Source organism: Coregonus clupeaformis, unplaced genomic scaffold (assembly GCF_020615455.1).
Source record: "Coregonus clupeaformis isolate EN_2021a unplaced genomic scaffold, ASM2061545v1 scaf0498, whole genome shotgun sequence".
Classification (NCBI taxonomy): Eukaryota; Metazoa; Chordata; class Actinopteri; order Salmoniformes; family Salmonidae; genus Coregonus; species Coregonus clupeaformis.
The window spans coordinates 141427-153116 of record NW_025533953.1 but is presented as its reverse complement, the minus strand read 5'-3'; the positions used below and the strand labels follow the sequence as shown (position 1 = coordinate 153116).

Genomic DNA, 11690 nt, shown 5'->3' with positions numbered 1-11690 from the left:
AGTGTTCTATGCTTTCTTCATTTGATCCAATCCACTACCACTTCTTATGTATACGTTGGTGTCTTTTAAATTGCCAAATCTGTAGAATCTCGTCTCACAGTCAGTGCAGTAATACAGTGGGGGAAAAAAAGTATTTAGTATCTCACGATACATGGCCCCATTCATTCTTTCCTTTGCAGAAAAACAGCCCCAAAGCATGATGTTTCCACCCCCATGCTTCACAGTAGGTATGGTGTTCTTTGGATGCAACTCAGCATTCTTTGTCCTCCAAACACGACGAGTTGAGTTTTTACCAAAAAGTTATATTTTGGTTTCATCTGACCATATGACATTCTCCCAATCCTCTTCTGGATCATCCAAATGCACTCCAGCAAACTTCAGACGGGCCTGGACATGTACTGGCTTAAGCAGGGGACACGTCTGGCACTGCAGGATTTGAGTCCCTGGCGGCGTAGTGTGTTACTGATGGTAGGCTTTGTTACTTTGGTCCCAGCTCTCTACAGGTCATTCACTAGGTCCCCCGGTGTGGTTCTGGGATTTTTGCTCACCGTTCTTGTGATCATTTTGACCCCATGGAGTGAGATCTTGCGTGGAGCCCCAGATCAAGGGAGATTATCAGTGGTCTTGTATGTCTTCCATTTCCTAATAATTGCTCCCACAGTTGATTTCTTCAAACCAAGCTGCTTACCTATTGCAGATTCAGTCTTCCCCAGCCTGGTGCAGGTCTACAATTTTGTTTCTGGTGTCCTTTGACAGCTCTTTGGTCTTGGCCATAGTGGAGTTTGGAGTGTGACTGTTTGAGGTTGTGGACAGGTGTCTTTTATACTGATAACAAGTTCAAACAGGTGCCATTAATACAGGTAACGAGTGGAGGACAGAGGAGCCTCTTAAAGAAGAAGTTACAGGTCTGTGAGAGCCAGACATATTGCTTGTTTGTAGGTGACCAAATACTTATTTTCCACCATAATTTGCAAATAAATTCATTAAAAATCCTACAATGTGATTTTCTGGATTTCTTTTCCTCAATTTGTCTGTCATAGTTGACGTGTACCTATGATGAAAATGACAGGCCTCTCTCATCTTTTTAAGTGGGAGAACTTGCACAATTGGTGGCTGACTAAATACTTTTCCCCACTGTAAGTCTTCTCTCCAGTGTGTAACCGTTGGTGTGTTTTTACGTTGCCAATCGGGAGAAACTCTTGCCATATTAAGAACAGAAGTAAGGATTCTCTCCTGTGTGTGTTCTCTGATTACCTTTTAGCTCAGCTGTTGTTTTAAAACATTTTCTACAGTCAGATCAGTGGTAAGCCTTCTCTCCTTTATGTTTACCTTGGTGTCTTTTTAAATGGCCCATTTAGTCAGAGCAGGAAAACGGCTTCTATCCTGTGTGTGTGTTCTCTGATGAACTTTTAGCTGATATGATGTTGTGAAGCATTTTACACAGTCAGAGCAGGAGTAAGGCTTCTCTCCTGTATGTATACGTTCATGTTTTTTTAAGTGGCCCATTTGAGGGAAACTCTTCCCACATTCAGAGCAGGAGTAAGGCTTCTCTCCTGTGTGTGTTCTCTGATGAACCTTTAGCTCAGTTGATGTTGTGAAGCATTTCACACAGTCAGAGCAGGAGTAAGGCTTCTCTCCTGTCTGTATATGTTCATGTTGTTTTAAGTGGCCCAGTCGAGAGAAACTCTTCAAACATTCAGAGCAGGAGTAAGGCTTCTCTCCTGTGTGCACTCTCTGATGAGTTGTCAGAGCCCCTGCTGTTGTGAAGCTCTTACCACAGGCAAAGCAGGAGTAAGACTTCTCTACTGTGTGTATACGTTCATGTGTTTTTAAGTTGCCCAGTCGAGAGAAACTCTTCCCACATTCAGAGCAGGAGTAAGGCTTCTCTTCTGTGTATGTTCTCTGATGTATTTTAAGCTCAGTTGATGTTGTGAAGCATTTCACACAGTCAGAGCAGGAGTAAGGCTTCTCTCCTGTGTGTATGTATACGTTTATGTTGTTTTAAGCTGCCCAGTTGAGAGAAACTTGCCCCACAGTCAGAGCAGGAGTAAGGCTTCTCTCCTGTGTGTGTTCTCTGATGAACTGTTAGCTTAGTTGATGTTCTGAAGCATTTCACACAGTCAGAGCAGGAGTAAGGCTTCTCTCCTGTATGTATACGTTCATGTTTTTCTAAGTGGCCCAGTCGAGAGAAACTCTTCCCACAGTCAGAGCAGGAGTAAGGCTTCTCTCCTGTGTGTGTTCTCTGATGAACTGTCAGAGCCTGTGATGTTGTGAAGCTCTTTCCACAGTCAGAGCAGGAGTAAGGCTTTTCTCCTGTATGTATACGTTCATGTTGTTTTAAGGTAAACAGTTGAGAGAAACTTGCCCCACAGTCAGAGCAGGAGTAAGGCTTCTCTCCTGTATGTATACGTTCATGTTTTTCTAAGTGGTCCAGTCGAGAGAAACTCTTTCCACAGTCAGAGCAGAAGTAAGGCTTCTCTCCTGTATGTATACGTTCATGTTTTTCTAAGTGGTCCAGTCGAGAGAAACTCTTTCCACAGTCAGAGCAGGAGTAAGGCTTCTCTCCTGTGTGTATCCGTTGGTGTGATTTTAAGTGGCCCAGTAGAGAGAAACTCGTCCCACAGTCAGAGCAGGAGTAAGGCTTCTCTCTTGTGTGCACTCTCTGATGAACTGTCAGAGCCTGTGATGTTGTGAAGCTCTTCCCACAGTCAGTGCAGGAATACAGATTCTCTCCTGTGTGTATTTTTAGGTGTATGTTTAGCTTTGATAGAATTGGGAAAATCTCCTCACAATGTGGGCAGTGGAGAGACCTCTTAGCTCTGTGATCTTCCTGCTGTTGATCTCTGGATGTAGAGGGTGTCTCAATGTCACCTGTGTGAACAGCATAAAAAAAAAGTCAATTGGTGTGATATGCACTGAGTGTACAAAACATTATGAACTCTTTCCATGACATAGAATGACCAGGTGAGAGCTATGATCCCTCATGGATGGCACTTGTTAAATCCACTTCAGATCAGTGTCGATGAAGAGGAGGAGACAGATTAATGAAGGACTTTTAAGCCTTGAGACAATTGAGACATGGATTGTGTATGTGTGCCATTCAGAGGGTGAATGGTGTTTTTTAATCAAATCAAATACAAAAGCTGAAGAATATACGCACATTCAGGTAATCAAATCCACCATATGCACTGAGCTTGTCTGACAGGTTGAAGCGCACTAAATACAAAATAAATGATAAGCGTACCAGAGAGTCTGTTGTAACGTTTTATTGTTAAGCCTTTATTACAGCAAAGACTAAAAACAGTTGCATTGATCCCTGAATGCAATTTCCGAAATGGAACGGTTTATTTATTGTTTACGCTAATGAATCAAGAGTTGCTTTGTTATTTTGAAACCAAAAATGCTTGATTGCATTTCAATGGCTTGCATGCTGTGTGATGAAATTAACAAATGAATGATTGATACAGTCGCCTATATACAGTGTGCAAGAGTATTCCAAGATAAATATACAACACAGGGAATTAACGATCAATGGAAACAGTTGTTTTTCAGTTCAACATCTGTTTAGTATCTATGTAGGGGTTCCAGTCCGGGACTCATAGCTACATGTGGCAAATTCACATTGGTCCAAATGGTCTATACATTGAGCCTGAAATGGGATACTTGGTATTTGGCTATTAGCCCAATTTTATTGCAAGGAATTCTAATTGGTCAACCATAGGCAAGGCTTGGGTATAAACTACATCCTGTCTCTTTGTTCGGTGGAGAAAACACTGAGGACAGGGAAGAATAAACATCTACAATCTACTTTCCAGCATAACAATGATTGGTTCTTTTTTGAATAAATATATTTTTCTCCCCCTAATTTGCTTTGGGGTCTGTGTTATTGAAGAATAACATCAACTGCTAACAAGTGCATTCAGAAAGTATTCAGACCCCCTTGACTTTTTCCACATTTTGTTACGTTGCAGCCTTATTCTAAAATGGATAAAAAAAACTAATAATCCTCAGCAATCTACACACAATACCCCATAATGACAAAGCCAAAACAGTTGTTTTTTTTATGTTGCTAATATGTTAAAAATAAAACAGAACTACCCTATTTACATAAGTATTCAGAACATTTGCTATGACTCAAAATTGAGCCCAGGTGCAACCTGTTTCCATTCATCATCCTTGAGATGTTTCTACAACTTGATTGTAGCCAAACCTTGGTAAATTCAATTGATTGGACATGATTTGGTAAGGCACACACCTGTTTATATAAGGTCCCACAGTTGACAGAGCATGTCAGAGTAAAAACCAAGCCATGAGGTCGAAGGAGTTGTCTGTAGAGCCCCGAGACAGGATTGTGTCACGGCACAGATCTGGGCAAGGGTACCAAAAAACGTCTGCAGCATTGAAGGTCCCCAAGAACACAGTGGCCTCCATCATTCTTAAATGGAAGAAGTTTGGAACCACCAAGACTCTTCCTAGAGCGGCCGCCCGGCCAAACTGAGCAATCGGGGAGAAGGGCCTTGGTTAGGGAGGTGACCAAGAACACAATTGTCACTAACAGAGCTCTAAAGTTCCTCTGGAGATGGGAGAACCTTCCAGAAGGTCAACCATCTCTGCAGTACTCCAGAAATCAAGCCTTTATGGTAGAGTGGCCAGATGGAAGCCAATCTTCAGTAAAAGGCACATGACAGCCCACTTGGAGTTTGCCAAAAGGCACCTAAAGACTCTCAGACCATGAGAAACAAGATTCTCTGGTTGGATGAAACCAAGATTGAACTCTTTGGCCTGAATGCCAAGCGCCATGTCTGGAGGAAACCTGGCACCATCCCTACGGTGAAGCATGGTGATGGCAGCATCATGCTGTCGGGATGTTTTCAGCGTCAGGGACTGGGAGACTAGTCGGGATCAAGGCAAAGATGAGCTGAGCAAAGTACAGAGAGACATCCTTGATGAAAACCTGCTCCCGAGCGCTCAGGACCTCAGACTGGGACGAAGGTTCACCTTCCAACAGGACAACGACCCTAAGCACACAGCCAAGACAACGCAGGAGTGGCTTCGGGACAAGTCTCAATGTTCTTGAGCAGCCCAGCCAGAGCCCGGACTTGAACCCGATCGAACATCTCTGGAGAAACCTGAAAATAGCTGTGCAGCAGCGCTCCCCATCCAACCTGACAGAGCTTGAGAGGATCTGCAGACAAGAATGGGAGAAACTCTCCAAATACAGATGTGTCAAGCATGTAGCGTCATACCACAAAATACTCTATAATCGCTGCCAAAGATGCTTCAACAAAGTACTGAATCCATTTTTTTATTTTTATAATTTAGCTAAAATGTCTAAAAACCTGTTTTTGCTTTGTCATTATGGGTAGTGTAGATTGACGAGGGCAAAAAAACAATTTAATCATTTTTAGAATAAGGCTGTGACACAACAAAATATAGAAAAAGTAAAGGGGTCTGAATACTTTCCGAAGGCACTGTATATGTTGGGGTCAATGAAGGGTGGATAGGAACTTGGTGCATGGAAAGTTACTGAGGGAGACAAGGGGAAGTGCAGAATTCATCTTCTGTTCCTAAGGAGGGAGGCAAAGGGCAACAGTCTAGTTTCAGTTCCTGATAAGGCAGGCCAGTTGCGGAACTAGGGAGGAGCAAGGAATCCGGGTCGAGGTCATGTCAACAGATGAAGTGAGTAGAAACCTCTGGGAGGGGGGCCAGAGGGGCCCACCACAACGACCCTCCTACTACAGTCCTATCTCACACGCATACACTTTCACGCCCACGAAGGTTCTAGCATCAGGCAGGGCTAGGACTACACCAGTGAGAAGAACCAATTAAGTTCCTGACTAGCAACAGAGATGTATTGGCTGTCTCGATGTGTAAGGAGTTGACACCGCCTAGTAGGAGGTTATAAATATATATGTGCTTGTGTAATCATGCTTTGTCTTTGCAGCTGTTTGACCCTGTGGGTGAATAAACTTAGTTTGAGCTTTTCCTAGATGTCGTTTGAGTTTTTACTGTTTGTTCAGAACCTAACAGAATGCTTAATATTGAAAAAGGTTCATAACAAAAAATTATCTAACGGGCAAAATTATGTACGCGATGTGCTTTATCTATTACCTAGTGCACAAGTTGACTACAGGTCTTTATTTAAATAGTACTAATATTCAAAGCCCCAAAAACGTCACTAAGCAGAATGCTAACAAAATGCTAACTAGTATTAAGGAATCATCATAGAGAACGCTAACTAAATGCTAACGAGTGCATTGCTAACATTTTGTACAGTTTCTGACCTCAACTATACAAGTAACTCAAACGCTTCTCACAGTTTGCTGCACGCACAAACCTAATATTATCCAGCAAGGCTCTTGATCCAGGAGGGGATTCTCTGCTGTTAGCAAGGCTCTTGATCCAGGAGGGGATTTCTCTGCTGTTAGCAAGGCTCTTGATCCAGGAGGGGATTCTCTGCTGTTAGCAAGGCTCTTGATCCAGGAGGGGATTCTCTGCTGTTAGCAAGGCTCTTGATCCAGGAGGGGATTCTCTGCTGTTAGCAAGGCGTTAGCAAGGCTCTTGATCCAGGAGGGGATTTCTCTGCTGTTAGCAAGGCTCTTGATCCAGGAGGGGATTCTCTGCTGTTAGCAAGGCTCTTGATCCAGGAGGGGATTTCTCTGCTGTTACCAAGCGAATGCTTGATTTCGGAAGAAGCTATCCACTTAGCTAGATAGCTAACTAACTACTAAATTAGCAAACCAAATGGGCAACTGCAGAGCATTTAACACATTGTAGAAAGTTTACTTAATAGTTATACGATATCTAGCTGGCAAACATTTAGTTGTGAATTCCATACTGTAATTAGATCACCTGGCACATGCTGCACGACAGAGAGTTACTCACAAGGCTCCGGTCTCTTCTCGTTGACTGGTGACTACCGTAAGCTACATAATAATGTGACGTAATGTTCTTTAACTCATAACGTATTGCACAAGTTGACTGCAGGTATTTACTTAAAAAGTAGCTACAAATATTCAAATGAATAAATAAAAACTTCAAAATAAATAGTTTCAACTGTACTGAAAACCCATCCAGTGTCTTTTTCCAAATATCCTGGTATCCAGTATACCACCCAAGCCTAGTAACTACACAGACTCATTTCATAGAAGTTCTAATTACTGGCAGTTTGTCTACTTCACTTCTTTAGTCTACTCTCTGAGCACTCCAGATAGCCCAGTTAATAAAACACATGCTGGTATTTATGTATTTTGGTTCTTTGGTATTTTATTAGGATCCCGATAAGCTGTTGCAAAAGCATCAGCTACTCTTCCTGGGGTCCACACAAAACATGACATAATACATCAAAATAATAGACAAGAACAGCTCAAGGACAGAACTACATAAAAACATTTTAAAAGGCGCACACATTGTCTACTTGTTAATACATACAAAAACTATCTAGGTCAAATAGGGGAGAGGCGTTGTGCCGTGAGGTGTTGCTTTATCTGTTTTTGAAAGCAGGTTTGCTGTTTATTTGAGCAATATGATATGGAACGGAGTTCCATGTAATAGCAGCTCTATATAATACTGTACACTTTCTTGAATTTGTTCTGGATTTGGGGACTGTGAAAAAGACCCCTGGTGGCATGTCTGGTGGGGTAAGTGTGTGTGTCAGAGCTGTGTGTAAGTTGATTATGCAAACAATTTGGCATGCATTGGCCCTCTGATGACAATGAAGAGCAAGACGTGCCGCTCTGTTCTGGGCCAGCTGCAGCTTAAATAGGTATTTTTATTTATTTATTTTTATACAATTTTTATTTTATGGGGGGTAGATCAGCTTTAATATTGCAGATAGATTGTAACTTCCATCAATCTAATTGCCTGTATCACTTCCAATCCCCCATTTTTTTCACATACATATACAGTGGGGAGAACAAGTATTTGATACACTGCCGATTTTGCAGGTTTTCCTACTTACAAAGCATGTAGAGGTCTGTAATTTTTATCATAGGTACACTTCAACTGTGAGAGACGGAATCTAAAACAAAAATCCAGAAAATCACATTGTATGATTTTTAAGTAATTAATTTGCATTTTATTGCATGACATAAGTATTTGATACATCAGAAAAGTAGAACTTAATATTTGGTACAGAAACCTTTGTTTGCAATTACAGACATCATAAGTTTCCTGTTGGTCTTGACCAGGTTTGCACACACTGCAGCAGGGATTTTGGCCCACTCCTCCATACAGACCTTCTCCAGATCCTTCAGGTTTCGGGGCTGTCGCTGGGCAATACGGACTTTCAGCTCCCTACAAAGATTTTCTATTGGGTTCAGGTCTGGAGACTGGCTAGGCCACTCCAGGACCTTGAGATGCTTCTTACGGAGCCACTCCTTAGTTGCCCTGGCTGTGTGTTTCGGGTCGTTGTCATGCTGGAAGACCCAGCCACAACCAATCTTCAATGCTCTTACTGAGGGAAGGAGGTTGTTGGCCAAGATCTCGCGATACATGGCCCCATCCATCCTCCCCTCAATACGGTGCAGTCGTCTTGTCCCCTTTGCAGAAAAGCATCCCCAAAGAATGATGTTTCCACCTCCATGCTTCACGGTTGGGATGGTGTTCTTGGGGTTGTACTCATCCTTCTTCTTCCTCCAAACACGGCGAGTGGAGTTTAGACCAAAAAGCTCTATTTTTGTCTCATCAGACCACATGACCTTCTCCCATTCCTCCTCTGGATCATCCAGATGGTCATTGGCAAACTTCAGACGGGCCTGGACACGCGCTGGCTTGAGCAGGGGGGACCTTGCGTGCGCTGCAGAATTTTTATCCATAATGGCATAGTGTGTTACTAATGGTTTTCTTTGAGACTGTGGTCCCAGCTCTCTTCAGGTCATTGACCAGGTCCTGCCGTGTAGTTCTGTGCCAATCCCTCACCTTCCTCATGATCATTGATGCCCCACGAGGTGAGATCTTGCATGGAGCCCCAGACCGAGGGTGATTGACCGTCATCTTGAACTTCTTCCATTTTCTAATAATTGCGCCAACAGTTGTTGCCTTCTCTCCAAGCTGCTTGCATATTGTCCTGTAGCCCATCCCAGCCTTGTGCAGGCCTTGTTTTATCCCTGATGTCCTTACACAGCTCTCTGGTCTTAGCCGTTGTGGAGAGGTTGGAGTCTGTTTGATTGAGTGTGTGGAGAGGTGTCTTTTATACAGGTAACGAGTTCAAACAGGTGCAGTTAATACAGGTAATGAGTGGAGAACAGGAGGGCTTCTTAAAGAAAAACTAACAGGTCTGTGAGAGCCGGAATTCTTACTGGTTGGTAGGTGATCAAATACTTATGTCATGCAATAAAATGCAAATGAATTACTTAAAAATCATACAATGTGATTTTCTGGATTTTTGTTTTAGATTCCGTCTCTCACAGTTGAAGTGTACCTATGATAAAAATTACAGACCTCTACATGCTTTGTAAGTAGGAAAACCTGCAAAATCGGCAGTGTATCAAATACTTGTTCTCCGCACTGTATATACAGTGGGGGAAAAAAGTATTTAGTCAGCCACCAATTGTGCAAGTTTTCCCACTTAAAAATATGAGAGAGGCCTGTAATTTTCATCATAGGTACACGTCAGCTATGACAGACAAAATGAGAAAAAAATTGCAGAAAATCACATTGTAGGATTTTTTATGAATTTATTTGCAAATTATGGTGGAAAATAAGTATTTGGTCAATAACAAAAGTTTCTCAATACTTTGTTATATACCCTTTGTTGGCAATGACACAGGTCAAACGTTTTCTGTAAGTCTTCACAAGGTTTTCACACACTGTTGCTGGTATTTTGGCCCATTCCTCCATGCAGATCTCCTCTAGAGCAGTGATGTTTTGGGGCTGTCGCTGGGCAACACGGACTTTCAACTCCCTCCAAAGATTTTCTATGGGGTAGAGATCTGGAGACTGGCTAGGCCACTCCAGGACCTTGAAATGCTTCTCACTCCTTCATTGCCCGGGCGGTGTGTTTGGGATCATTGTCATGCTGAAAGACCCAGCCACGTTTCATCTTCAATGCCCTTGCTGATGGAAGGAGGTTTTCACTCAAAATCTCACGATACATGGCCCCATTCATTCTTTCCTTTACACGGATCAGTCGTCCTGGTCCCTTTGCAGAAAAACAGCCCCAAAGCATGATGTTTCCACCCCCATGCTTCACAGTAGGTATGGTGTTCTTTGGATGCAACTCAGCATTCTTTGTCCTCCAAACACGACAAGTTGAGTTTTTACCAAAAAGTTATATTTTGGTTTCATCTGACCATATGACATTCTCCCAATCCTCTTCTGGATCATCCAAATGCACTCTAGCAAACTTCAGACGGGCCTGGACATGTACTAGCTTAAGCAGGGGGACATGTCTGGCACTGCAGGATTTGAGTCCCTGGCGGCGTAGTATGTTACTGATGGTAGGCTTTGTTACTTTGGTCCCAGCTCTCTGGAGGTCATTCACTAGGTCCCCCGTGTGGTTCTGGGATTTTTGCTCACCGTTCTTGTGATCATTTTGACCCCACGGGGTGAGATCTTGCATGGAGCCCCAGATCGAGGGAGATTATCAGTGGTCTTGTATGTCTTCCATTTCCTAATAATTTCTCCCACAGTTGATTTATTCAAACCAAGCTGCTTACCTATTGCAGATTCAGTCTTCCCAGCCTGGTGCAGGTCTACAATTTTGTTTCTGGTGTCCATTGACAGCTCTTTGGTCTTGGCCATAGTGGAGTTTGGAGTGTGACTGTTTGAGGTTGTGGACAGGTGTCTTTTATACTGATAACAAGTTCAAACAGGTGCCATTAATACAGGTAACGAGTGGAGGACAGAGGAGCCTCTTAAAGAAGAAGTTACAGGTCTGTGAGAGCCAGAAATCTTGCTTGTTTGTAGGTGACCAAATACTTATTTTCCACCATAATTTGCAAATAAATTCATTAAAAATCCTACAATGTGATTTTCTGGATTTTTTTTCCTCAATTTGTCTGTCATAGTTGACGTGTACCTATGATGAAAATTACAGGCCTCTCTCATCTTTTTAAGTGGGAGAACTTGCACAATTGGTAGCTGACTAAATACTTTGTTTCCCCACTGTATATGTTTTGACCATGACAGTTTACAATCAAAGGTAATGCCAAGTAATTTAGTCTCCTCAACTTGTTCAACAACCACACCATTCATTACCAGATTCAGCTGAGGTCTAGAACTTAGGAAATGATTTGTACCAAATACAATGCTCTTAGTTTTAGATGTTCAGGGCCAGTTTATTACTGGCCACCCATTCCAAAACAGACTATACTGGTGTCATCCATGCAAGTCTCAGTAGCATTAAATAACATCTACCTTCTCATTGAAACAGTTCATCATGAAACAGTTCTACTGCAACTTTTCATGCACAGTGGGAAGTTGGAATGAACCTGCTCTTACCATGAGAAACAGATTTCCCAATCTTCTCTTCCTCTTCTTCATCTTTAATGTTGACATTCAGCTCCAGTGTTTGACTGCAGTCTTCCAGCTTCACTGATGCCATTTCTGGTACCTACGGTGCAAACTGGACTTGACTGTCAATCAGGACCCAGTGACTGTAGGTTTGGACTCAGTGTGGAAGGAGAGAGGCAGGCTGGGTTTGTCCTCACTGTTGATGTTACAGGCCTCAGACTTAATCATAGTCGGCC

General features: G+C 42.6%; 1 pseudogene; it reads right to left on the bottom strand.

The window, feature by feature from the left end:
* Positions 1–1148: 1148 nt before the first annotated feature.
* LOC123484932 lies at positions 1149–2641 on the bottom strand (annotated as a pseudogene).
* Positions 2642–11690: the final 9049 nt, after the last annotated feature.